At 41.8% G+C, this 26,124-nt stretch overlaps 1 protein-coding gene across 4 annotated transcripts in view; it reads right to left on the bottom strand.

The window, feature by feature from the left end:
* STK3 (serine/threonine kinase 3) overlaps positions 1-26,124 on the bottom strand; it is a 186,009-nt gene that overhangs the window by 12,999 nt on the left and 146,886 nt on the right. The window lies entirely within an intron of this gene.

Here is a 26,124-nt window from a genome sequence, read left to right as displayed (position 1 = left end):
AAAGAGGAGCTGATCAAAGCAAAGGCCTATCTAATATAGCATTCTGTTCCCACAGTGGTCTACCAGATGTCAATGGTAAGCCCATAAGCAGGACATCAGGCCAGTCTCACCCTCCTGCTCATTTTCCTTAGCAACTATTCAGAGGCATATTGCCTCTGATACTGAAGGTAATGCATAGCCATCATGAATAGTAGCCATTGACAGCTTAATCCTCTATGAATTAGTCTAATCCCCTTTAAAGTCATGTAAATTGGTGGCGATCACCACATAATGTAGAAGCAAATTCTATAGTTTAAATATCTGATGTGTGAAGAAGCACTTCCTTTTTATCTGTCCTGAAAACATAATGTTCACCAAACAAAGCAGCAAACATAATGTCAGCCAATCCAGAATTCAGCTAGGACTTGGTTTCAAAGTTTTGGAATATAAGAATGACAACCTGGTTTCACAGATGAAGGAGGTAAGGCTAGGATTATATATGAAGTTGAGTCCGATTTTTATATTATTTGCCTCTATCCATCCATGTTAAACAAATTTACAAATACTGAAATAGAAAAGTTTCAAAATATAACTAAAACTGGGCTATAAAGGTGGCTTACCTTTCCAGAGATTACTGAGATATACCTAAGCCTCAGATGAACTGGTGAATTTTCAGTTTTTAAAAAGCCAAGGTAGCTGTGTTAAAGTTATTGCCATAATATGGATTTTGAATACAGTTTTTACTGCAACTTTTAGACTTACTTTGAATAGGTCTTTTCAACAAGAATACAGTAACAAAAAATACCCATAATGCTACTTGTTTTATCTATATTCATTAAACCCATTTCTGAAGGTCCTGGAAAGGCCAGTTGTTCTTGGACTCCAGATAACATTTCTTCCCAGTGAATTAAGCAGAAAGTTGGGCAGAGAAAATGGCCATTAGCAAAACAGTCCATCTAGCCTAGTACTGTCTACTCTGGCCAGTGACAGTTCTCCAAGGTCTCAGAGAATGACCTGGTTTGCATGTAACAGCAACCCAGAGTATAGGTTGTTGCCTTACCCAGAGTTTATTGATGATTTGGCTGCCGAACGATTATGCAAAGCACAGGGTGTTTGTGGCTAACAACCCATAGCTAACCCACAGTTCCAGGTTCACATGTAATGACAACCCAGGATTCAACAACCCATACTCAACCCATACTCTGGGTTGTTGTTACATGCAAACCAGGTCCAGGTGTCTGTCTATCCTGCTCTCAGTGATACTTTTAACAGGAGGTGCCAGGAACAGATTCTGGGCCTTTCTGCATGCAAAGCATGTGCCCTACCACTAAAATGTGATCCATGCTTCAGTGGAAATTAAATAGAAATGGAAGGACAGAAGTTATTTTTGGCAGCAAGAACATGAAAATAGTTTTTACACAGGCCCTTCTTCCCAGAGATGCTTACACTTTTATAGAACCCCCTGGTGTTCACTCTTCCCAGTATGCACTCAAACCTTGAGGTCTTTAGGATCCATCTATCAAAAATAAATCCACAAACCCTTAGAGTCCCATATTTCAGTCTATTACAAAGTCATGGAAATTTATCAAGAAATTTTAAAAGCTGGCTGTGCCATACTTCTACTTCAAACAAAGGAAGAAAGCATTCTCTAAGAAATAATAGACCATTTGATTAGACCTAGTTAGTTATTCAGTTTGAACAGACGTGATCAGTTTTGAGCTAGACAAGTGTGCATCAAATCAAAGTAAGAATACAAAGATAATAAGTATGATAATGTAATCATACAAATACTGGGGAATTCTTGTCAACCCCACAATACTTTGGTTTTCTGTTTTCCATCCCACAAACATTAAGTGCCATTTGGCTAAGTTTACCAGTGAAAGAGAATCACATGTCTTTACCATGTGTAATGTTGACTTAGTAACGGAAACAAACAAGTTATAGTCTACCCCAGCCCTCCCCAACCTTGCTGGGAATTATGGGAGTTGCAGTCCAACACACCTGGAGCGTGCCAGATTGAGGAAGGTGTATTTACTCAGTAACAGACCCCAAGAAAAACTCTAGGAATGTTTGAGACCAAATTGTGGGAGGTTTGCCAATAAATATCCCCACCTGCTCACTGAATTCATTGTCTTTAGCAACTGGTAAAAAGGGGGAAGCAGGCTATGAACAAGTCTACCCAGGCACTGGTTAGTCTAGCTCAGTAATGTAACTGGCAACAGTTCCCCAAGGCCTCAGGAATAGCCCTCCCCCAGGCCTGCCATCTGAGACCTTAAAAAAATATGTCAGCAAGCTCTGAAACTGAAGCTCTGAAAGTGAACTGTCGGCCATTCGTTTTGTTCTTAAATGTAGATAGGAAGGCATCATTTCCAGAACCATGTAAGAACATATTGTCCATTACATATCTTTATCACAACTCATTCCACATTATTGCCCTTCAGTTAGTCATACCACATCTACATACACAGACACCCAAAGACACCGGGAAGTGGGCTAGAAATTATTTGAGCCCTCTCAGGCTGCAAACCTAAACATACTTCAGCTCTGCTGAAAGAGCAGTTCCATTGGGCCTCCCGCTCCCTCATCAACCATTCCATCAGGATGCAGCAGAATGAGAGATAGGAAGCAGGGCCACACCATCAGCTCTGCTGAGAGACCAGCTGGCTCCTCCCCTTCCTGAACTGCTTCCATTCCAGGCAGTCATTATAAGAACTTTTATTTAACTTTAAGAACAGATGCCTGAGTTTGCTTTTCTCTCCTATTCCCACCCCATCTCCTTTTCCTTTTGTGTTGTGTCATTTAGACTGTAAGACTGTGGACAGAGACAATCTTGTTTTTACTGATTGTACGTAAACTGATTTGGGAGCCTTTTTGGCTGACAAGTAAGATAAAAATGCTTTTATCTGCTAAAAAGGCTCCCGAAAGACAGAGGTTTCCAATTTTGGAGCCTTCCATCTAGCCAAAGCCCTGCCAGCAAGAGCCAGGCAGGGTAGGAGGAATGATGGAGGTGAGTTCACGTCCCATTGCTCCTAAAAATAAAATACAAAATTCTGCTAGACAGGCCTCTAAATCCATCTAGCTGAGTTACCAACAGTGGGTGGGTAAAGTGATGAAGAAGCTGTAGGAATCTGCGGATCCACATTTCTCCTCTCTCCATCCACTGTCCCGCTCTCTTTTTGACTTCCCTGAGCTCTTCCCAAGTCCCTCTTGCAATCTAGGAAAAGCAGGCACCATGGTGCTTTCTGCAGAAGCTGTGAGGGGTGGGGGAATGGCCTGATGTTGGATTCCTCCTTCCAACATCATGGCAGCGTTTATGCCCGTGTATGGTGTGGGAATCCTCCATATCTTATAGTCCCTGTAACACTCTCTTAGGGACCATAGTACTGCTCTGTAAATAAATTAATAAATAATACTTGGAGGTAAACCCTATTGAAATCAGTGGGATTTTTTTGTAGCCATACATAGGATTGTACTGTTAATCACTACATTGAGTTGTTTCAAGATATATATGGCTCTCCAAGTGATTTGCTCAATGAAGCCCACTTATTATTTAAAACAACAATGGCAGAAATGCATAGAAGCTCCAGTCCATTTCAGCAATATTCACGAATAATGGATGTTCTGCTTTCAGATTAGATGCTGTTGTTAAACGGTAAAAATTGAAGCCATCAGTTAACATTTCCAGAATAGCTAGTGTTCAAAGTTTTAAACAAAACAGACATTCACTCAGAAACAAGTTGTATAGACAATGTTTTGTTTGCTTCAAAAACAAGTTCTTCCTAGCAACTGTTTAAATGAATCTCACAGATGCTACAGGCCTTATTAGAGGCCTTTGATTAAAAAAATATGGATTGCTAATACTGTATTTCTGAGTCATCTATTTTTCCATCTGCTAGTAATTCCTACAATGTGAACTATCAACGTAACGAGTAACAATAATTTTCTATGGCAATTGCAATGGTGGGTTGCCTGTAGCACTTTCTAAGATTTAACTAGTGCATGCCTCAGATTGTTTTGAGTTGTTAATAGATTCAAGTAACAGACACCATTTTTTTCATTCCAAATCCCCATTCTAGTTCATTCCTTTGCTGCTTGTAAGAAGAATATGGTTTTATTTTATGGAGTTTAGTCCATCAAGGAGCTCATTTTATTAAAAGCTGTGCTTGAAAGAAGAACAACCGAGTTAAAGGTCAGCCAATTTATTTCTTTATCTGAGGTCAAATGCCTACAGCCAAAATCTGCTCATTTACAGCACCATTAGTCTCATCCAGCCAAGGACATTTCTACAGGAGTTCATACTATAACTGTTGGCTGTGGTTGAGGTTACTGGAATATTGATGTAAAAAAAGGAGTAGAGCTATTAGTTGTTTAAAGCAAGATGTTGTAAAGGTGTACTGAGATACGGGAAGTAGAGTATTAGTATTAAGTGTGGTGCCAATCAAGAGATACATGCACTCACAAGTAAGCTGCTCATGCACTGTTGTCAGCATGTGTCCAAGTGTGCCTATCCACCTAAAAGACGGTTGGGACTATCAGCATTTACAACAGTTATTTCCACTCAGGAACAGATGGGAGGCTGACCTTCCCCCACTAATGCATAAGGGGGAGGGGATGGATTTAGTTAATCCTCCTTGCACAAAAATACGCTTGGTGATTCGAAGCTGATCTGTTACTTTCTTCGGTACACCATGCATGGCTCCTAATCCAATGTCAGGAATTCCACAGTCTCAAGTGCTGGATATAGAGCTGGTGCTGGAAACCATGCATGCGGTACCCTTTTCTGTGTGTACTTCTTGACTGAGCATGGGAAACATCTTCCACCAATGTATCATTCACACTTGACAGTGGCAAATATGTGAACTGGGTTTAACTGGAATGAAGCTGCTACTACAGCAGTAAAAGTCTGAATCCTGGAGGACACCAGTCAATGGGAGAGAGGAAAGGAAGGAATTGAGACTGTGCCTTCAGAGTGCAAGATGAACCAGTTCAGCAAGCAGTTACAATAAAAATCTTTTCACTAGTAAATTGAGCACATTAATCTACAAGTTAAATCAATGTGACTTTCTGTGACGGCATTATTACAAAGACTGTCATGCCCAGAATTACATTTTAACATGCTACATTTGCTCTTTTCTAAATCCTTCCCATATTTAATAAGAATACCGAGTAGAGTAAAATATTTAATATATTATATAGCATGTTTGTGTTCAAAGTCTTCACGCATGCTGTTCTTTAATCCCTAAACTAATTAAGTCAGTAATTCCTCCCCCTCAAAAAAATGTAGCTTGCTTCAGGCCACTGAGCTTCGTGGCCACTCAGTAAGGTCCATGGTAAGGACCTCCCGGTTCACAGGTCTGTGTCTCAGCCACTAAGATACATTGGCAGAGCATAGCCTTCCCCAACCTGGTACCCTCCAGATGCATTGGACTGCAACTCCCAACATTCCCAGCCAGCATAGCATGCTGGTCAGGAATGATCAGAGTTGGAGCCCAATATATCTGGAGGGCACCAGGTTAAGGGGATCTGCTCCTTTCAGTTCTCATAATATACACCAAAGCATTCCTGACCATGCTACTTTAAAGATCTTGCATTTAAAAATAGCAGATAGCACATTATTCAGAATGTTGCTTCATTTTAATATATATTATTGACCAAATAGAAAGATACTTCAAAAGCAAAAAAGCAAAAAAAAAGTTTAAATGCTTTGGGAGATTAACGGGGCAAAGCAAAACAAGGTCCTCAACTCTTTTAATTTTTCATATACAGCAGGAATGGGCAACTTGTTACCCTTCAGATGTTTTGGTATACAGCTCTCATCAGCCCTGGCTAATGGTGAGGGATGATGGGAGTTGTAGGCGAGAACATGTGAAGGGCCACAAGTTGCCCACCCCTGATACAAGGATTTTGTTTTGATAGCCCAGCAGTTACCTTGCAGCTTGACCATAACTGTTTTTATGTACTTTATTGCTGTAAGCCGCCTTAGGAGGTCTTCTGCCCTGAAAGGCGGCCAAGAAATGTTCTAAATAAATAAATAAATACATAAAATAACGTTTTAATTTGCCATTGTATTATTTTCAAAATTATCTTTCAGTACTATGTCGTTATTTCTGAGGTAGAAGTTCGTGATTTCTAAGGTTTCTTACGGCGTAATCCTATGCATGCTTAGACAGAGAAAAGACCTACAGCTCCCAGCATTCCCCAGCCAGCCGTGCTGGCTGGGGAGTGCTAGGGATACTATAAATATACAAGTGTTGTTTATGGAACACTGTATTCTGAAATAGGCCATTGAAACTCTCGTACTTTTGCAGAACTCCTACTATTAAGGTTTACTTGAAATCCCAGCTCTGTTGCTACTGAAACATACAGTAGCTAACAGCTGTACTTGACTTGAAAGAAAATATATTTTCTCTTAAACATGTCCAAAAATGTATATAATAAAATGTATCCCCAAAGAAATCTTTAAAGAAACCATCAGGCTACTCCCAACACATCACAGGGTTGGATCCAAATTTAGTCATAGTTAGAGTAGACCCATTGAAATAAATATGACAGCTAACTTGTCCTACTGATTTCAATGGGTTTACTCCACATATCACTAAATCTTTCTAAACAGCCAATTTAAAAGTTACTCTGAGTTCACTCATGCCTGTTCATTACCCAGTGGCTGTAACGTCAAGTGATGATTGACCTGTGTGGACACCCATCACAGAGCAACCACCACAGAGCTTTCATAGTATCACCTCCCGACATCCTCTCAAAAACACATTTTTCAATTGGAGATGGTTCTCAAATTACTGAGTGATGTCATCAAGTGACAGAATAGTAAACAATATGCATGTATGATTGAGTCTGCTATATTTTCTCATGTCATCCCACACACATGGTTGGCCAAGTATGCTGAAGATACCGTAGCTGAAATTAGGGAGTTCAGTACTGTAACTCAACACAGGGAGTTTCCAGTTTATTTGCTGCACTGCCTGTCACCAGCCGTATGAGAGCCTAAGGAAGAACACAGCAGACGTTAAGTGGCAGAGAAAAATCTGTGAGCCCTTAGAATTTGCAGTGAGCTGGATGAACCTAATGATTTTTTCATTTTTAAAAGAATCAAACCATAAATATGCAGCAAAAAATGATTGTATTACTCCTAGATTTCTTATATAGTTTGGTGAAATGACAGGAGAGCCTTACAATTGTATGGCACTTCAAGACCTTTGGGCCTGGGATTCGTTCCTTTATCTTCCACAGATATACTATACTATATTGGTTGGATAATTTTATCTCATTCTATCTTATTTCTCACCCATTCTTACACATTGGGTCAATTCGCATGACACGACAGCCCACTGTGGGTTAATTTACCTGTGAGGAATGGCAGTGCATGCTGGCCACCATTAAAAATACAAGCCCTGGCCAGGGGTTGCTGTGGTTTGTCTTGTCTGAACCTGGGTGCGGGGGGGGGGGGTATCTGAGGGCTAAACAAGCCTTGCATAACCTAAAACAGATTGTAAAACTATTTGGCCCTTGGGCTGAAAAATATGCCCCACCCGTGCTATAAAGGTTTACTACAAGTCTATAAAATTAGACAGGAAATAGGTTGGATTTATGCCCTATGTGGATAGCGGCATGTGACACCCCTCTGTCATGTCAGAATTCTACGAATTGTACATATTTATTTCTTTATCTTTCTATACAGCCCAATAGCTAAAGTTCTCTGGGTGGTTCACAAGAGCTTGTTTCTACAAAGCAGGTATCTCGCCCTCATGGTATGAAGGCCACTTTATAGACAGTATAAAGTTGCAATGCGAAAAGCCACATGAGAAATACATCCTCTCCTGCCACTTTTGGACCTTGTATAAAATGAAGACATGAGCATTCTCCTGACACAGGGAAAGAATGGACATCTCCCCCATAGATCTCCATGTCTGTGGGTGCCCCATAATATGTGGTGGCAAAACTTCAAATGAACAGACTAGTTGCAGCCGTTTGCCTTATGATATATTTGAAGTGGCCATAGCTCAGCAGCAGACTACATTCAGAAGGTCAAAGTTTCAATCCCAGGTATCTCTGGTCAAAAGGATCTCGGATAGCAGGGCTCAGAAAGGTTTCCCTGAGACCCTAGAGAGCTACTGCCGGTTGGAATAGAGGGAGTACTGGGCTAAATGGACTAATAGTCAGCCTCAATGTATGGCAGCTTCATATGTTCATCTTGCCCTATGTAAGGCAGCTTCATATGTTCATCTTGCCCTAAGTGTGCACCCTACTAAAGAATAGGTACTTAGATAGATATTGTAATATCACCATACACAAATAGGAAAGAAAAAGAGTGAAACAAGGATCATGGAAAAGCATCATTGCATGACATATGATTTGCAAAAGGCAAGGACAATGGATAAAACCCCAGTTGTTCCCTTAATGTTTTTTAATCCAACATCACCTATGTCTTCCGATTTAGCAGTTTCGGGGTTTTTTTCCACCCACAGGTCATCAGTATCCAACTCATATTTCTCTTTCTCCCAGAAAACAGATCTGAAACCTGCAGTACTTCTATATTAAGAGTTACCTTTCCCTCTATATTTAGTTTTCAAGCACCTGAAAAGGGATGACTCATTTGTAGAGCTCGTTAACTCCCATAGAACAGTCACGGAGAACCTCAAAGCCCATAGGCAAAAATCAAGCCCCTCCAACTTTTCATCCAGAGGTATCTGTATTTAACCTAAACTTGTGATCTGGTGCACTCCAGATGTGTCGGACCACAACTCCCATCATGCACTGGGCATGCTAACTTGGTATTATGGGAATTGTAGTCCAACACACCTGAAGAGCATCAGGCTGGGGAAGGCTGGTCTAGATATTTCCTAGGTATTTCAGAGTACTAAACCTCGCCCTGTGTCTAAATACAGCTCATACATCAGCACTATTTCCCCAATCATCACATTGTGTCTACAATGTGGGGGGCCTTAAAGAGCAATCTGAGGGCAATGGAAACACCCTTGAAGAGAGAATGTCTTGGAATAATGCAGGTATGCACCAACCCTTCTGGACTGTAGCTACAATTGTTAGATTACAAAGTAAATAAGCATAGCATTTCATCAACTGAGCATCAGTCACCAATCTGAAAACAGTAGGACCTGAAAACTGATGAAGTCTGATATTTACGGTTGCTATAGAAACAAAAGGCATCTGTCTATGGAAATAAAGCAGTAGGAAGTGAACCACAACAATAAGATAGCAGTAAAAGGACAAGTTGAACTAGGAGGCTCTTTAGTTCTGCAGAAAAAGCTTTGGGCAGAAACAAATAATGGATTAGAGACTTTACAAAGAGATGCATATATATCAGACCATAAGGAAAGAGTGTGAGTGCATGTGTGTACTGGAAGATATCTACACTTATGCACATGAGAAACTGCAGTAAAGAACATCCTCCAAGCACATTCTTGTTCTTCAGTTCTAGCTCTTGTTTAATCTAGACATCCCAGGGGTAGAATGTGGGCACCACCCAAGCAGTCAGATGTAGGATAGTATGAAGGAGAAGCTGCACTGTGTATGACTCCTATAACAAATGTGGCCAGGTCTATCCAACCCTACAGAAATCCGGAAACAAGCACATTCCTTCCTCACCAGTCATCCCCAGTATCGGTGATGGCAGAGGAACAGTCATATAACTGGTGTCATTGGAGATGAGGAAAAGAAAACAAATCAAAAATAAAATGCATAAATTGAAGAACACAAACAAAGAATGCTATGAGAACAGGGCCTTTGGCAGAATACTATGTACTATCCTCCCCTGGTGAATGCCATTGTAAACAAAACGGCTTACTCACTCCAATTCACAGTCCATCTTGGTAAGTCTTGTTTCCCATAAACTCACAAGAGAGCTATTCCTCAGCATCTATTTCTTCTCCAACTTAGTCTGTTCATTTGTACTGCTTTCTAGGGCTGTGCCTGCACATTACTTAAGACGTGAAGTGACCTGCTTAAGCTGACGCAGAGATTCAGAGGCCCCTACTGATTCCTGCACATTCTGATATTGTGCATTTTTTATACCAATGACCACTGAAAGTTCCATATCTTTCTATTTAATTTATTATTATTTATATTACTGAGTCGGTAGCTAAATTCCTTTTATTTTGCATATGAATTAAGAAGCAGATGGCAAAGTAAGAACTTCAGGGGGTTGGGAAGGTGCCACTATAACTGTGGTCACGGGCAGGGGGAGGTACGGCGCTGGGGGATTAACAGGCCAGCTGGGGAGAAGAGGGGCTAGACACCTTATAGCTGTCCCCTCTTCTGGTTCTTCCCCCAACCTGATGGTTCCTGGCAGCCTTACCAGTCTGCCCTCGGGTCTGGTGGTGCTGCTGCTGAATGCCAGGTCGGCCCAAAATAAAATCTCCCTCATCCATGATTTGATTGTGGATGAGGGGGCTGACCTGGTATGTATTACTGAGACTTGAGTGGGGGAACTGGAAGGGGTCACTCTCTCCCAGCTGTGCCCTCCTGGGTACTCGGTGCAGCACCAACACTGACTTGAAGGTCGGGGAGGGGGGTTGCCGTGGTCTATAGGAATTCAATCTCCCTCTCCAGGCTTCCCTGCTCATTCGAGTGCAGTTCTTGAGTGTTTGTACCTTGTGTTGGGTACCCAGGACAGATTAAGGATTCTGTTGGTGTACCGCCCACCCCGCTGCCCATCAGACTCCCTGCCTGAGCTGACGGAGGTGGTCTCGGACTTGGTGTTGAGGACCCCTAGGATGATGGTCCTGGGGGATCTCAACTTCCATGCTGAGGCCGCTGTATCCGGGGCAGCTCAGGACTTCATGGCCTCCATGACAACCATGGGGCTGTCCCAACATGTCATCGGCCCAACGCATATAAAAGGACACACGCTTGATCTGGTTTTTTCGACTGGGCAGGAGGATGGTGATCTGAAAGTGGAGGAATTAACATCTGTCCCTTTGTCATGGACAGATCACTTCCTGCTGAGGTTTAGACTCCTCGCAGCCTTCCCCCTCTGCAAGGGTGGGGGACCTATTAAAATGGTCCGCCCCCGGAGATTAATGGATTCTGATGGATTCCAGAGGGCTCTGGGGGATTTTCCTGCTGGTATGGCTGGTGCTCCTGTCGAAGCCCAGGTCGCTCTGTGGAATGCAGAGATGACTCAGGCGGTTGACACGATCGTGCCCAAGCGCCCTCTCCCTCTGAGCAGAGCCCAGCCAGCTCCTTGGTATACACCTGAGCTGAGGGCAATGAAGCAAGAGGGGAGATGGCTAGAACGCAGATGGAGGAAAACTCGTGCTGAGTCTGACCGAACACAGGTAAGAGCTCACTATCAAGCCTACTCTGTGGCGGTGAGGGTGGAAAAGAGACAGTTCTTTTCCACCAGCACTGCATCTTCTCAGTGTCGTCCAGCGGAGGTTTTCTGAGTGGTTCGCGGCCTGTTACATTCTGGGCCAGGGAGAGAGACGGTGGAACCTTCGGTAGCATGCTGTGACAAGTTTGCACGGCACTTTGAAGATAAAGTCGCTCAGATTCGTCATGAATTGGACTCCACCATTAATGCAGTTCCATTGGTAGAGGCGTTCAGAGAACCGTCTGGTCCAGTTTTATTGGATGAGTTTCAGTTACTGAGGCCTGAGGATGTGGACAAGGTGCTTGGCCAAGTCCGATCGACCACTTGTGTGCTTGACCCTTGCCCTTCATGGCTTATTAAATCAAACAAGGAGGGGATGTCTGGCTGGGTCCAGGAGGTTGTAAATTCCTCCTTGAGAGAGGGAGTGGTGCCTGCCGCTTTAAAAGAGGTGGTAATTAGACCACTCCTGAAAAAGCCTAACCTGGACCCAGAGGATGTTAACAATTATAGGCCAGTGGCCAACATCCCCTTCCTGGGCAAGGTGCTTGAGCGGCTGGTTGTAGGACAGCTCCAGGCACTCTTGAATGAAACGGATTATCTAGATCCATTTCAATCGGGCTTCAGGCCTGGTTTTGGAACGGAAACGGCCTTGGTCGCCCTGTGGGATGACCGCTGCCAGGAGAGGGACAGGGGGAGTGCGACCCTGTTGATTCTCCTGGACCTCTCAGCGGCTTTCGATACCATCGACCATGGTATCCTTCTGGATAGGTTGTCTGGGTTGGGAGTTGGAGGCACTGCACTACAGTGGTTCCGCTCCTACTTGGATGGCCGATTCCAGAAGATGGTGCTGGGGGATTATTGCTCTGTGCCATGGCAATTGTGCCATGGGGTTCCACAGGGCTCTATTTTATCGCCCATGCTGTTTAACATCTACATGAAACCGCTGGGGGAGGTTATCCAGAGGTGTGGGCTGAGGTGCCATCAATACGCGGATGACACCCAGCTCTACCTCTCTTTCTCATCAAAACCAGGTGAGGCAGTGGCTGTTCTGAATCAGTGCCTGGGCACAGTAATGGACTGGATGAGGGCCAATAAACTGAAACTCAATCCAGACAAGACGGAAGTACTGTTAGTGGGTGGTTCGTCTGCCCAGCTAGGTGATATTCAACCTGTTCTCGAGGGGGTTGCACTCCCCCTAAAGGATCAGGTTCGTAGTATGGGGGTGCTCTTGGATCCAGAACTGTCACTTGAGGCACAGGTGAACTCAGTGGCACGGAGCACTTTTTATCAGCTTAGGCTGGTATACCAACTATGCCCTTATCTGGACAGAGATAGCCTAGCTACAGTTATCCACGCTCTGATAACTTCTTGTCTGGATTACTGCAATGCGTTATACGTGGGGCTGCCTTTGAAAATGGTCTGGAAACTTCAGCTGGTCCAAAATAGGGCAGCAAGATTGTTAACAGGGACTGGCCTGCGAGCTCATATTACGCCAGTACTCTTCCAGCTGCACTGGCTGCCAGTCCATTTCCGGGCCCGATTCAAAGTGCTGGTGTTAACATTCAAAGCCCTTAACGGCTTGGGGCCAGGTTACCTGAAGGATCGCTTCCTCCCATATGTGCCTGCCTGGACCTTAAGATCATTGTCAGCACCCCTTCTCTGTGAGCCCCTGCCAAAGGAAGTGAGGCAGGTGGCTACTAGGAGGAGGGCTTTTTCTGCTGTGGCACCCCGGCTCTGGAATGAGCTCCCTAGTGAGGTTCGCCTGGCACCTACATTGTATTATTTCTGGCGCCAGGTGAAGACCTTTTTATTTTCTCAGGCATTTTAGTGTTTTAGCTTTCTAAATTTTTAGCTTTGCTGTTTTAAATCTGTATTTTAAACTCCTGCACTGCTGCTAGGTTTTATTGTGGTTTTATTGTTATATTGTGGTTTTAATGTTCTATATATTTTAAATTGTTTTATTGTGTGCTGTTTGGTTTTAATTTTTGTGAACTGCCCAGAGAGCTTCGGCTATTGGAAGGCATAGAAATGAAATAAATAAATAAATTTTGATCCCTGTATACATTTATCTCTATTCTTTGTATATTGTATGTATTTTATTCTGTTTACATCACATTTTATTGGTCTGTGGCTGTGAAAAAAAAATCCACTCACTCACATGTACAAATTGCTATTGAACATGAACTAATACAGTTTCTCCCCAAAGAAGAACAGGAGAACAGGAGTGGGTGTCAGGCTTGCACAATTTTTCCACACCTCCACATGTTGTGCATAGAAAGTAACACTAGAACAGGAGATACCATATTTATTTGAATGTAGGATCTCACTTGGCCTTGTGATATAGAACCTGATGGTAAGGTAAACACTGAGCTCTCCTCGTTTGGATATTACATTCCATGTATGGTGAAGGGAAGAAGCATGTGAACCTGAAACCACTCCCAATGTTATTTCTTTTGGGGTGGGGTGGAGGAGTATTGTCCAAGCAATGCCTGTGTGTGTTTACCTTTGAAACCCATCTTATACACATGTATTAAAACTGGAAACATAGGGAGGGCATGTGCAAAAGTATGGGGGCCAGTGGGCACAGGTGCTTATTATTTGTGTTTGGGTGTTTAGAACATAGAGAACTTCAGCTAATGGATGGTATAGAAACGTAATAAATAAATGGGGAGCAGGGGAGAGCTTTGTCTAAAACATAAATGTGAACATTAGAAACAAAAGCACAGATACCAGCCAGTCAGGCACAGCTCTACACTACTTCCACAAGACATTGTCAGCATTCCTTTAAGTGTTAGAACCTACTCTCCTAAACTCTGGGTAGCTTAAAAAGCAGGCCTCAAGACTTACCAGCCCCTGCCTGGGGAGGTACCATAGCTCAGTGATATGGCACAGGATTGAAAAGTCCCAGGTTCAATCCCTGGCATCTCCACTTAAAAAGAATCAGGTGGCAGATGATGGCAAAGACCTTTTCCAAGATCCTAGAATACTACCAGACAGTACAGGGCTACACTGACAAATGGCCTGACCAGGTATAAGGTAGCTTCCTATGTTTCATGTAATCCATACATCTTCTTAATTCTCACGACCCACACCTCAATTCACAGGTGAAATATTTACATTCTGTCTTTCTTAGCACACTTTACTAGGCTAATTCCTGAAGAACATACATACATAAGAACATAGGAAGAGCCATGCTGGATGAGACCAAGGGTCCATCTAGTCGACTGTTCTGTTCACAGTGGCCAATCAACTGCCCATGGGAAACCCACATGCAGGACATGAGTGCAATAACAACATCCTGCTCATGTTCCCCAGCAACTGGTGTACGTAGGCATACTGCCTCTGATACCGGAGTTAGCTTACAGCCATCAGGACTAGTAGAAATTGGCACTCTTCTCCTTCAGGAATTTGTCTAACCCTCTTTTAAAGCCATCCAAGTTGGTGGCCATCACTACATCTTGTGGTAGCAAATTCCATAGTTTAACTATGTGCCGTACAAAGAAGTACTTCCTTTTATCAGTCCGAATCTCCCACCAATCAGCTTCATGGGATGACCCCTGGTTCTAGTATTATGAGAAAGGGAGAAAAATGTCTCCCTATCCACTTTCTCCACACTATGTGTAATTTTGTACACCTCTATCATGTCTCCCCTAACCCTCATTTTTCCAAGCTAAACAATCCCAGCTGTTGTATCCTTCCCTCCTAGGGGAGATGCTCTAGCCCCTTGATAACTTTAGTTGCCCTTTTCTGCACTTTTTCCAACTCTACAATATCTTTTTTTTTTTAAGTGTGGTGACCAGAACTGTACACAGTATTCAGAACTGTACACAGAACTGTACACAGAGTGTGATTGCACCATAGATTTGTATAAAGGCAGTTGATATTGGGAGTTTTATTCTCAATTCCTTTTCTAATTATGCCTAACATGGAGTTTGCCTTCTTTTTCTTTTTTCACAGCAGCCACACGCTGGGTTGACGTTTTCATCAAGCTGTCCACCACAACCCCAAGATCTCTCTCTTGGTCAGTCACTGCTAGCTCAGATCCCATCACCTTATACACTGAAATTGGGATTTTTTGCCCCAATGCATATCACTTTACACTTGTTTACACTGAACCTTATTTGCCATTTTGATGCCCATTCTCCCAGTCTGGAGAGATCCTTGTGGAGCCCCTCAGAATCCCCTTTTGTTTTAACCACCCTAAATAATTTAATGACATTGGCAAACGTGGCCACTTCACTGCTCACTCCTAATTCCAGATCATTTATGAACAAGTTGAAAAGCATTGGTCCCAACACAGAACCCGGTGGCACCCCTCTATTTATACCCCCCTTGGGAGAATTTACCATTTATTCCTCCTCTCTGCTTTCTGTTCCATAACCAGTTACTGATCCATAAGAGGACTTCTTCTCTTATTTCATCACTGCTAAGTTTGCTCAGCAATCTTTGATGAGGGGCTTTATCAAAAGCCTTTGGGAAGTGCAAGTAAGCAATGTCTACTGGATCACCCCTGTTCATATGTTCATTAACACTCTCAAAGAACTCTAAAAGGTTAGTGAGACAGGACCTATCTTGTGGAAGCCATGTTGATTCTTTTTCAGCAGGGCTTGTCCTTCTATACACTTACTAATTTTATCTTTAATAATGGTTTCAACCAATTTACCCAGAACTAATGTTAAACTAACCAGCCTGTAATTTTCCAGGTGCCCCCTGGATCCCTTTATAAAAATTGGTGTTACATCGGCCATTCTCCAGTCCACTGGTACAGAGGCTGATTTTAGGGACATGTTGAATATTTTTGTTAGAAGATCAAGAATTTCATATTTAAGAATTCTAGGATGGATACCATCTGGGCCTGGTGATTTACTAACTTTCAATTTGATAATAAGGTTGAGAAGTTCATCTTTTGCCATCACTATTTGCTGCAGTTCCTCCCTTCCTGAAAAAATCTGTTTAGGCACAGGTATCTGTCCTATATCCTCTGCAGTGAACACAGATGAGAAGAATTCATTCAGCTTCTCTGCAATCTCTTTAGTATCCTTTAGTACTCCTTTAACTCTATTGTCATCCAATGGTCCAATTTCCTCCCTAGCTGGTTTCCTGCTTCTGATATATTTAAAGAACCATTTATTGTTGGCCTTGATGTTGTTAGCGATATGATCCTCAAAATGCTTTTTTGCATCTCTTATTGTCCGATATGCAGGTGATGCGATGCGCATGATACAGTACTCTAGAACAAAACAAAAGACTACCAGCCACACATCCAGTTTATAAATTATATTTTTTATAAATATAATATTTATAAACTGGATGCACTACTGGTGGTCATTTGTTTTGTTCTCTTATTGTCTGGTTGTATCTCCTTTATGAAAGCTTGTGCTCCCTTTTGTTTTCCTCATTTGTGCAAGACTTCCATTTCCTGAAGAAAGCCTTCTTTTCTCAAATATCTGTGTGTTTCACACTGAAAATGAGAAAATTCTGAAAAGCTGGATGGCTAAGACTCACTTCACATTAACAAGAGACACATATGATGTTTGAAATAGCACCTGTAGGGCAGCTGCTCCATGTTGCAAGCCATTTGTGTCCATGCTGCCTCTATGTTGATGGAAAGAACTCTTGCAGGTGACTTGCAGTAAGAGAACTATTTCAGACTGAACTGTGGAGAAGCTGACATGTGGAGTTAATTCCAAGCATCCTACATACTACTTGTTGCTTGTGTGAAGCAGACCAGCCCCACGAAAGCATAGTTATCACCTTCCTTGCTATTCTGACTTCACTTTCCATCTCCATTTATAATAGCCTAAAGATAATGATAGTGCAGTAGAAAGCTCAGACAACCTTTGTCACAAACTTGCTTCCCTTGAGACCTCCAGATGACATTCTTGAAGGCATGCTAGAGGCATGTATACTTCAAATATTTACAGAAATACAGCTAGACTGTTCCATTAAGCACTGGCCAATCATGACTGTAAAGGCCACCATTTGATAGTTGACACAATTTGACACAACTGTAGCAAGAAATTATTTTTTCCCTTGGATAAATAATGTTATAAAAGGACACTGAGGAATCATTTATCTGATTTTTAAGCTTGCTTGTGCCAGCATAAAACAGGAGCCAGTCAACCATTGCTGAAGAGAGTGTAATTATAGTAGAAAAACAGCTGTAAACCAAGGCAAGAATCAGCCTCTTTGTACGTTTGCTTACCTTCTTTTATGAAACTCAATGGTGTATTTTTGTCTTTAATAATATTGCTCTTGTTACAACATGATACATATAGTTAAAGGCACTCAACACAGTAAAAGAATTGTTAAGCTGCTGCCAGTTAGGCATTGTTCTCTATAATTCCCTCCAGCTGAATGAACGAACAAGTGACTTAGGAAGTTATGAGGAAATCCAAATGAAGTGATTTTTCCAGGTTGCCCCACTACTGCACTGTATAATATATGTAAACATAGAATGATATCATTTCATCTCTGCTGTTCACCTTTCCAGTGGCCTTTAAGAAAATACCCTGCAGCTGATTTTTTTAAGCATGCGAGTCATGCAGGCAGGATAATATTACATCCCTACCTACCAGCTAAACACCTTTAATGCATTAATTCTCCTGAAATAAAAATATAGTCAGATAGTAATATGTCGACAGAATTAACATATGGCCACATCAATTAAAATAGAACTTGTGTATACAAATATTGTGAATTATATTTATTTAAGCATCAGTGCTGAGACAATTAAAATCTGTTATAATGATCATTTTAAATTTTATTACATTTATTAAAATGCACTAGCGGCTGCTAGAACATCTTGAAAAGAATGGAAAAAGCCAAACAAAATGGGTAATATCCATTCTCATACCCCACAAATTAATTCAAAGTACGCAATCTGTAAATTAGGGGGGGGGGACTGATAAGCTAGTACTCTGGAGAACGGAGAAAGAGATATGACTGATATCCAAAGATATGCTGCATTTTTAAAAGTTCATATTCATGAAGGGAGCAACCCTATGTCCCCTAGACAGTGTCTGGGGGACACTGAATATATCGGTTTCCTGGCTCCAAGGTTAGAAACAGAGCTCCAACCTCAGAGCCAGGAAACTGCGCTGCCCACCCCTTCCCCCACCCCCTGCACTGGCTACCTCTCCGCACCCGGAAAATGGAGTGCGGAGACAGGGAAAAGAGGGCATCCCCAGGGCTGGAGAGGGGAAGAGACTGGGGTGGCAGCCATATGACATATCCTATGGCCACACCAGCCTCTTTCCATCCCTCTTCCCGAGCTCTCTGCTAGATGGACGAAAATTCCCATCTAGCTTAAATGCAGAGCAGGAGGTGCAACACACCTCCTGTTCTGCAATGGTTATTCATAAGCCTCCAAGTTCAGAGGCTTACAAGTATCCAGGGCGGATCCCATAGGATTATGCCCTTGCAGTCTAAATTTTAGACTCCTACAAAAATTAGTACTCTCATGTATTCCATGTATGAGAAACAGTTTATTAAGTAAAGATTATACTGTCCATAACTCCAACGTGCACCTAGAAGGTACAGAGTTAACAGGTCACCTATAATCACAGTTGCTAGACATCCCTTATTTAAATAAGACACATCTGGTGGGTTGAGAACAGACAGTTCAGAATTTTATATAACAAAAGATTTCTAAAGCTGCTGTCTAACATCCTGTTATGTACCTGTTACCATAAAATCTGCCTTAGTGTGAAACTATGGAAATTGTAAGGATGGTCTTACTATAACGTAGTTCCTTATTTCAAAGGACATCACAGTTTTAGAGAATTTCTTGTTTTTGAATTTTTCATTTGGAAAAATTTCTCATACCTATGTCTACCTACCTGTATAACACCATTTGTTGATGATTTCCTTACATAGTGCTTACTTCTATTGTGAATTAAAAGTATTAATTTAACATAATATACTATAGTGTGTCAGTGGTAAGTCTCATGCTCCTTTGTTTAAACAGGATGTTTTGTGTGCAGAAACACTGGGATAGGAACACAAGAAGTTGCCTTGCACCAAGTCAGACTATTGGTCCATCTAACTCAGTATTATCTGTAATGACTGGCAGCAGCTCTCCAAGGTTTCAGACAGGAGTCTTGCCCAGCATTATGTGAACAACAGTAAAAGGACTGAAAAGGAAGGGATTCTGTCTTACTACGGGACTACTACCACAAGTGTGCTGGAATACATCTCTCTCTCTCTCTCTCTCTCTCTTGTGTATACACACACATACACACACCAAACCCATAGGGGCTGGTGCAAACCAAGAGCAGTGTGCAGGTGCAAGACTACCCAACAGGATTGCTGCTTGCTTCCCTTCAGCCTGGGCCCATAGTGAAGCATGGAATTCTCTCAGCTCAGCTTGCCCTCTCCTAGATCCTTTAAGGTGTGAGAGGGACTGCCATTTGCGGTTTAAAGGGCAGGATAGGATTGGGGTTGTGTTTGAGTAGCTGCCAGGCAAGAGAAGTCAATGCCAGGTAGTAGCTGCACCCGAATCCCTGGAGTGTGTGGCTGCCTCATGTGTCCTCTTATCTGCCATCTCAATGAATTGCCATGGAAGAAGAGAGTCCATCACATAGCAACTAGTCCTTTAAGTTGCAAAGGGGACTATGGGGTGAAGGAACTGGCTGAGGATGATGTGCATCCTCGGGAATGCATTCTCTCAGTGCTGGCTCCAGGTTTTGGAAGGCTCTTGGGCAAGACACCCTTAGTGGGGAAACCTCCCTCAGTGAACCTATTTTTTACCAGCATTGCTGCCAGCAGCTCTTCCTACTCTTTCTCATCATTGCCACCACTTGCTTGCTTGCCAGGCATAGAGCCAATGATCAAATAGGCAGTGGCATCTACTGCACCACCACCATCGTCTGAGCCAGAGTAATAGGAGTGTGAGCAAGCAGACTGCAATGGAAAGGATGAGAAGAAGGTCACTTGAGGCACAGGTGAACTCAGCGGCACGGAGCACTTTTTATCAGCTTAGGCTGGTATACCAACTATGCCCTTATCTGGACAGAGATAGCCTAGCTACAGTTATCCACGCTCTGATAACTACTCGTCTGGATTACTGCAATGCGTTATACATGGGGCTGCCTTTGAAAATGGTCTGGAAACTTCAGCTGGTCCAAAAATAGGGCAGCAAGATCGTTAACAGGGACTGGCCAGCGAGCTCATATTATGCCACTACTTTTTCAGCTGCACTGGCTGCCAGTCCATTTCCAGGCCCGATTCAAAGAGTTAGTATTAACATTTAAAGCCCTTAATGGCTTGGGGCCAGGTTACCTGAAGGATCGCCTCCTCCCATATGTGCCTGCCCGGACCTTAAGATCATCCTCAGCACCCCTTCTCCGTGAGCCCCTGCCAAAGGAAGTGAGGCAGGTGGCTACTAGGAGGAGGGCTTTTTCTGCTGTGGCAACCCAGCTGTGGAATGAGCTCCCTAGTGAGGTTCGCCTGACACCTACATTGTATTCCTTTCGGTGCCAAGTGAAGACCTTTTTATTTTCCCAGGCATTTTAGCATTTTAGCTTTCTAGACTTTTAGCTTTGCTGTTTTAAATCTGTATTTTAAATTCCTGCACTGCTGCTAGGTTTTACTGTGGTTGTATTGTCATATTTGGTTTTAATGTTCTATATATTTTAAATTGTTTTATTGTGTGATGTTTGGTTATAATTTTTGTGAAACGCCCAGAGAGCTTCGGCTATTGGGTGGTGTAGAAATTAAATAAATAAATAAATAAATAAATAAAGAAAGAAAGAAAGAAAGAAAGAAAGAAAGAATAAAGAAGGTCCAGGGGCGTCTTGAGAGTAGATCCCTGCTGGGGTGTGGGCCTTGAGGAAAACACGCCCAGCCATGCCTATGCTTGACACCAGCCCTGCATTCTCGAATCCAGCTTTGTTTCTCCCTAGAAATGGATCCAAGGTAAACGGGATGCACATCCAAGTAACTATCCCAGTACAAATATCTACATTGCTTTGCTTTTGATGAAACCTGCATTCAGGTGCACATCCAAGTGGGCACTCCATTAAAATACTGCAATGCAGTTGGTTTATCTGCACTCAGACACGCATCCAAATGTACATTCAATTGTCTAGCTGCACTGCATTGCTTTTAAAAGACTTTATATTTAGAGAACCAGTGTGATGTAGCCCCTAGAGTGCTCAACTGGGATTCAGGAGATCTGAGTTCTAGTCCCCATTCAGCCAAGAAGCTCACTGGGTTACTTTGGACCAGTCACTGAATCTCAGCCTATCCTACTGCACAGGGTTGTTGTGAGGATAAAATGCAGAGGGAAAGGGTCATGTAAGCCACCTTGGGTTCCTTGCAAGAAGAAAAAAAGCAGGACATTTAAATGTAAACAACAACAACAACATCCAAGAGTGCATTCCACTGAAAACAATACAGCCAAGTGAGGGCTGTACAATTGTGTGTGTGTATACAAAAACACACATTAAGTGCACCAGAATTTATAACTTGATAGAAGAGACTTGAGCATGATCCACAGGTTGCTGGGTAGTGAAGAAATTTATAGGATCAAACCACTCTCCCCTAAGGGTCTTTAACTATGTAAATTTGTAATAACCACAGCAAATTACATAAAGAATATGTTAACATATTTAAGCAACCATTGAGAAGGCACACGAGAGAAGATGAACATAAGGAAATCACCTGCTATATAGGAGTGTATGACAAAAGGGGGAAACAAGGCTGGATCCCTGGTGGAGTAAAGGGCTTAGTGTGAGATATTAAGCAATAGATATAACTAAAAAAGGAGATACTAATCGAACTTCTGTAATTAAAAGATGAGACTTTTAAGTCTGAAGAGAACAGGTCACAAAAGTCAAGATTTGAAGAGAAGTTAATTTATATGCATTAATCCATCTGTCACTTTAAGGCTTAAAAAAACAAGATTTGACAACAGTAAGAACTAGATAGAAGCTAGCTCTATATCCAAATCCTGTAAAAAAATGATGCTATAACCTTTGAATAGCATGAAATTCTCTTAGCAAAACATGCTAATTTTTGTTTACAAATTACAAACGTCAATGTGATTAATGTTGCCAGGAAAATCTATGACAATACTGAATATATCATCTTGGATTAGAAAAAGAGCACAGCCTCTCCAAAACAGGCCATAATAAGCAGTCACGGTTACACAATACAAAATGAACAAAATTGATTTCATACGGTATAATCATAAGAGCATTAATCACATCAAATATTTCCTCAAAAGTCGGGCAAAAGACTGACAGGGATTTTTCCTCCCTAAATTTAAGCTACAAGCCCAGTTATAAACATGTAATCAGAAGTTTGTAAACATAACCTGACTAATTTGTGGGCAAGAATGAATGAGATGTGTGTGCGTGCATGTTTTAGCATCAACACATTAAAAACAATAGACAGTCCCTCCAACCTTAATAAGACTCTGAAACACAGTCTATTCTAACCCCACATTAAAACCACATTGATCAGAAGACATGAAGATGTGCAAGCAACTTCTGTAATGAGGTGGAGAAAAGGAAAAAAACAGGTCAGGGTAAGAATTTCCAGGGACGAGAGATAAATTCCTCCCCAGCTCTTTCTTTCCCGTTCTCCTTCATAATTTGGTTACAGATTATCAGGTTGCACATAATGCCAGTTGAAGTCCACAAGCTTTTTCAGATTCAGAAAAGACAACAAGAACAAATTTTACACTAATGCAAAAACTGACAGATGAAAAGCCAGAAAAGAATTACTCCAAACCAGCATTAGTAAATCTCCCCCCCCCCCAAAAACCATGATTGTTGATTTGACTGGAAAAAAAATATTTGCAGTTTACAGCTGTAGCAACAGAATATGTTCTGTGGTTGGAAAAGCCTCCAATTCTCTGGACAGATTTCTGGGTAGCAATTTATTAAAAAATCTTCTAGTTTGATAACAAATCTTCTTTGACATTTCAGCTGCTGCATGACAAATCCGAAAAGCTGTCACGATCACAAGTATGAAAGTCATAGCTTTAAGTTTAAAAGGTCAACACTAAATGCATTTGGACACATTTGAACCAAAATAAATGTTTTCCAAATATAAAGGATAAAACAAAAATTATGATCACACTGGACAAAAACCTAAGCAAGGCCTCTTGTGATTTCTGACAATGATTTATGTGAAATCCCAGTTCTTAAAGTTACATAATTACATAAAAATACATCAAGGCAGCCACGTTTGGTCACAGGTACTGAAATCGTGGATCTAATAGCACATTTAAGACTTTTCATTAATAGCACACTAATGTACTACAAATAAATGAGTTAAAGTCTCTTCTGGATTCAGCCTCCCACAATTATATAACAATTTCTGCTTTTAACTGTTTGTGTCCTTCATGATTGCAGAGAAGAGCCAAGAGTCATGACACAAAAGTATAGATTCAAGAATCATTCATATGTTCATAATAAACTACATCACATGTAGGGGACCACATGTAACAATGGCAGACAACGAGAGGGAGATTTAACCATGGATTTGGATTCTGTGGGATTAGCAACACATATACATTGCAAATATGCAACATGTCCCTAAAATCAGCCTCTGTACCAGAGGACTGGAAAATGGCCGATGTAACACCAATTTTTATAAAGGGATCCGGGGGCACCTGGAAAATTACAGGCTGGTTAGTTTAACATTAATTCTGGGTAAATTGGTTGAACATTATTAAAGATAAAATTAGTAAGTGTATAGAAGGACAAGCCCTGCTGAAAAAGAATCAACATGGCTTCTGCAAGGTAAGTCCTGTCTCACTAACCTTTTAGAGTTCTTTGAGAGTTTACATGCCAATAAACATGTAGATGGGGTGATCCGGTAGACATTGTTTACTTGCACTTCCCAAAGGCTTTTGATAAAGCCCCTCATCAAAGATTCCTGAGCAAACTTAGCAGTGATGAAATAAGAGAAGAGGTCCTCTTATGGATCAGTAACTGGTTATGGAACAGAAAGCAGAGAGGAGGAATAAATGGTAAATTCTCCCAAGGGGGGCGTGTAAATAGAGGGGCGCCACCGGGTTCTGTGTTGGGACCAATGCTTTTCAACTTGTTCATAAATGATCTGGAATTAGGAGTGAGCAGTGAAGTGGCCACGTTTGCCAATGACATTAAATTATTTAGGGTGGTTAAAACAAAAGGGGATTCTGAGGGGCTCCACAAGGATCTCTCCAGACTGGGAGAATGGGCATCAAAATGGCAAATATGGTTCAGTGTAAACAAGTGTAAAGTGATAGGCATTGGGGCAAAAAATCCCAATTTCAATGTATAAACTGATGGGATCTGAGCTAGCAGTGACTGACCAAGAAAGAGATCTTGGGGTTGTGGTGGACAGCTTGATGAAAATGTCAACCCAGTGTGTGGCTGCTGTAAAAAAGAAAAGAAAAAAGGCAAACTCCATGTTAGGCATAATTAGAAAAGGAATTGAGAATAAAACTCCCAATATCAACTGCCTTTATACAAATCTATGGTGCGATCACGCTTAGAATACTGTGTACAGTTCTGGTCACCACACTTAAAAAAAAAAAGATATTGTAGAGTTGGAAAAAGTGCAGAAAAGGGCAACTAAAATTATCAAGGGGCTAGAGCATCTCCCCTAGGAGGGAAGGATACAACAGCTGGGATTGTTTAGCTTGGAAAAATGAGGGTTAGGGGAGACATGATAGAGGTGTACAAAATTACACATAGTGTGGAGAAAGTGGATAGGTATTTCTTTGTACAACACATAGTTAAACTATAGAATTCGCTTCCACAACATGTAGTGATGGCCACCAATTTGGATGGCTTTAAAAGGGGGTTAGACAAATTTGTGGAGAAGTCTATCAATGGCTACTAGTCACGATGGCTATGTGCTACCTCCATTATCAGAGGTAGTATGCTTATGTACTCCAGTTGTTGGGGATCATGGGTATGAGGGTGCTGTTGCACTTATTATTTATTATTAAATAATAATAAAAATAATATTATTTATATAGTGCTTTCTCACAAAGTACTGTACATAAAAGAAATAACTCAATTCAAAATACGTAATTACAATAATTCTAATAAAATTTAAATCAAAATTACAATATTATAACAACAGTCTTAATAACCCAGACAAATATAAAATCAGCATTTGTTGTTGTTGTTTAGTCGTTTAGTCGTGTCCGACTCTTCGTGACCCCATGGACCATAGCACGCCAGGCCTTCCTGTCCTCCGCTCTCTCCCGGAGCATGCTCAAGTTCATATTCATTGCATCGGTAATGCTATCTAGCCATCTCATCCTCTGCCGCCCCCTTCTCCTTTTGCCTTCAGTCTTTCCCAGCATCAGGGTCTTTTCCAGAGAGTTTTCTCTTCGCATTAGGTGGCCAAAATATTTGAGCTTCAGCTTCAGTATCTGTCCTTCCAATGAGCAGTCGGGGTTGATTTCCTTTAGGACTGACTGATTTGACCTCCTTGCAGTCCAGGGGACTCGTAAGAGTCTTCTCCAGCACCACAGTTCGAAAGCATCAATTCTTCGGCGCTCAGCCTTCCTTATAGTCCAGCTCTCACAGCCATACATTACTACTGGGAAATCCATAGCTTTGATTAGACGGACCTTTGTTGGCAAGGTGATGTCTCTGCTTCTGACTATGCTGTCTAGTTTTGCCATAGCTTTCCTCCCAAGGAGCAAGCGTCTTTTAATTTCATGGCTACAGTCACCGTCTGTGGTGATCTTGGAGCCCAAGAAAGTAAAATCTGTCACTGCTTCCATTTCTTCCCCCTCTATATGCCAGGAAGTGCCAGATGCCATGATCTTAGTTTTTTTAATG

This window comes from Heloderma suspectum, chromosome 4 (assembly GCF_057233095.1).
Source record: "Heloderma suspectum isolate Gila_16-S chromosome 4, 16-S_ref, whole genome shotgun sequence".
NCBI classification, from domain to species: Eukaryota; Metazoa; Chordata; class Lepidosauria; order Squamata; family Helodermatidae; genus Heloderma; species Heloderma suspectum.
This window is presented reverse-complemented; position numbering and strand designations above follow the sequence as displayed.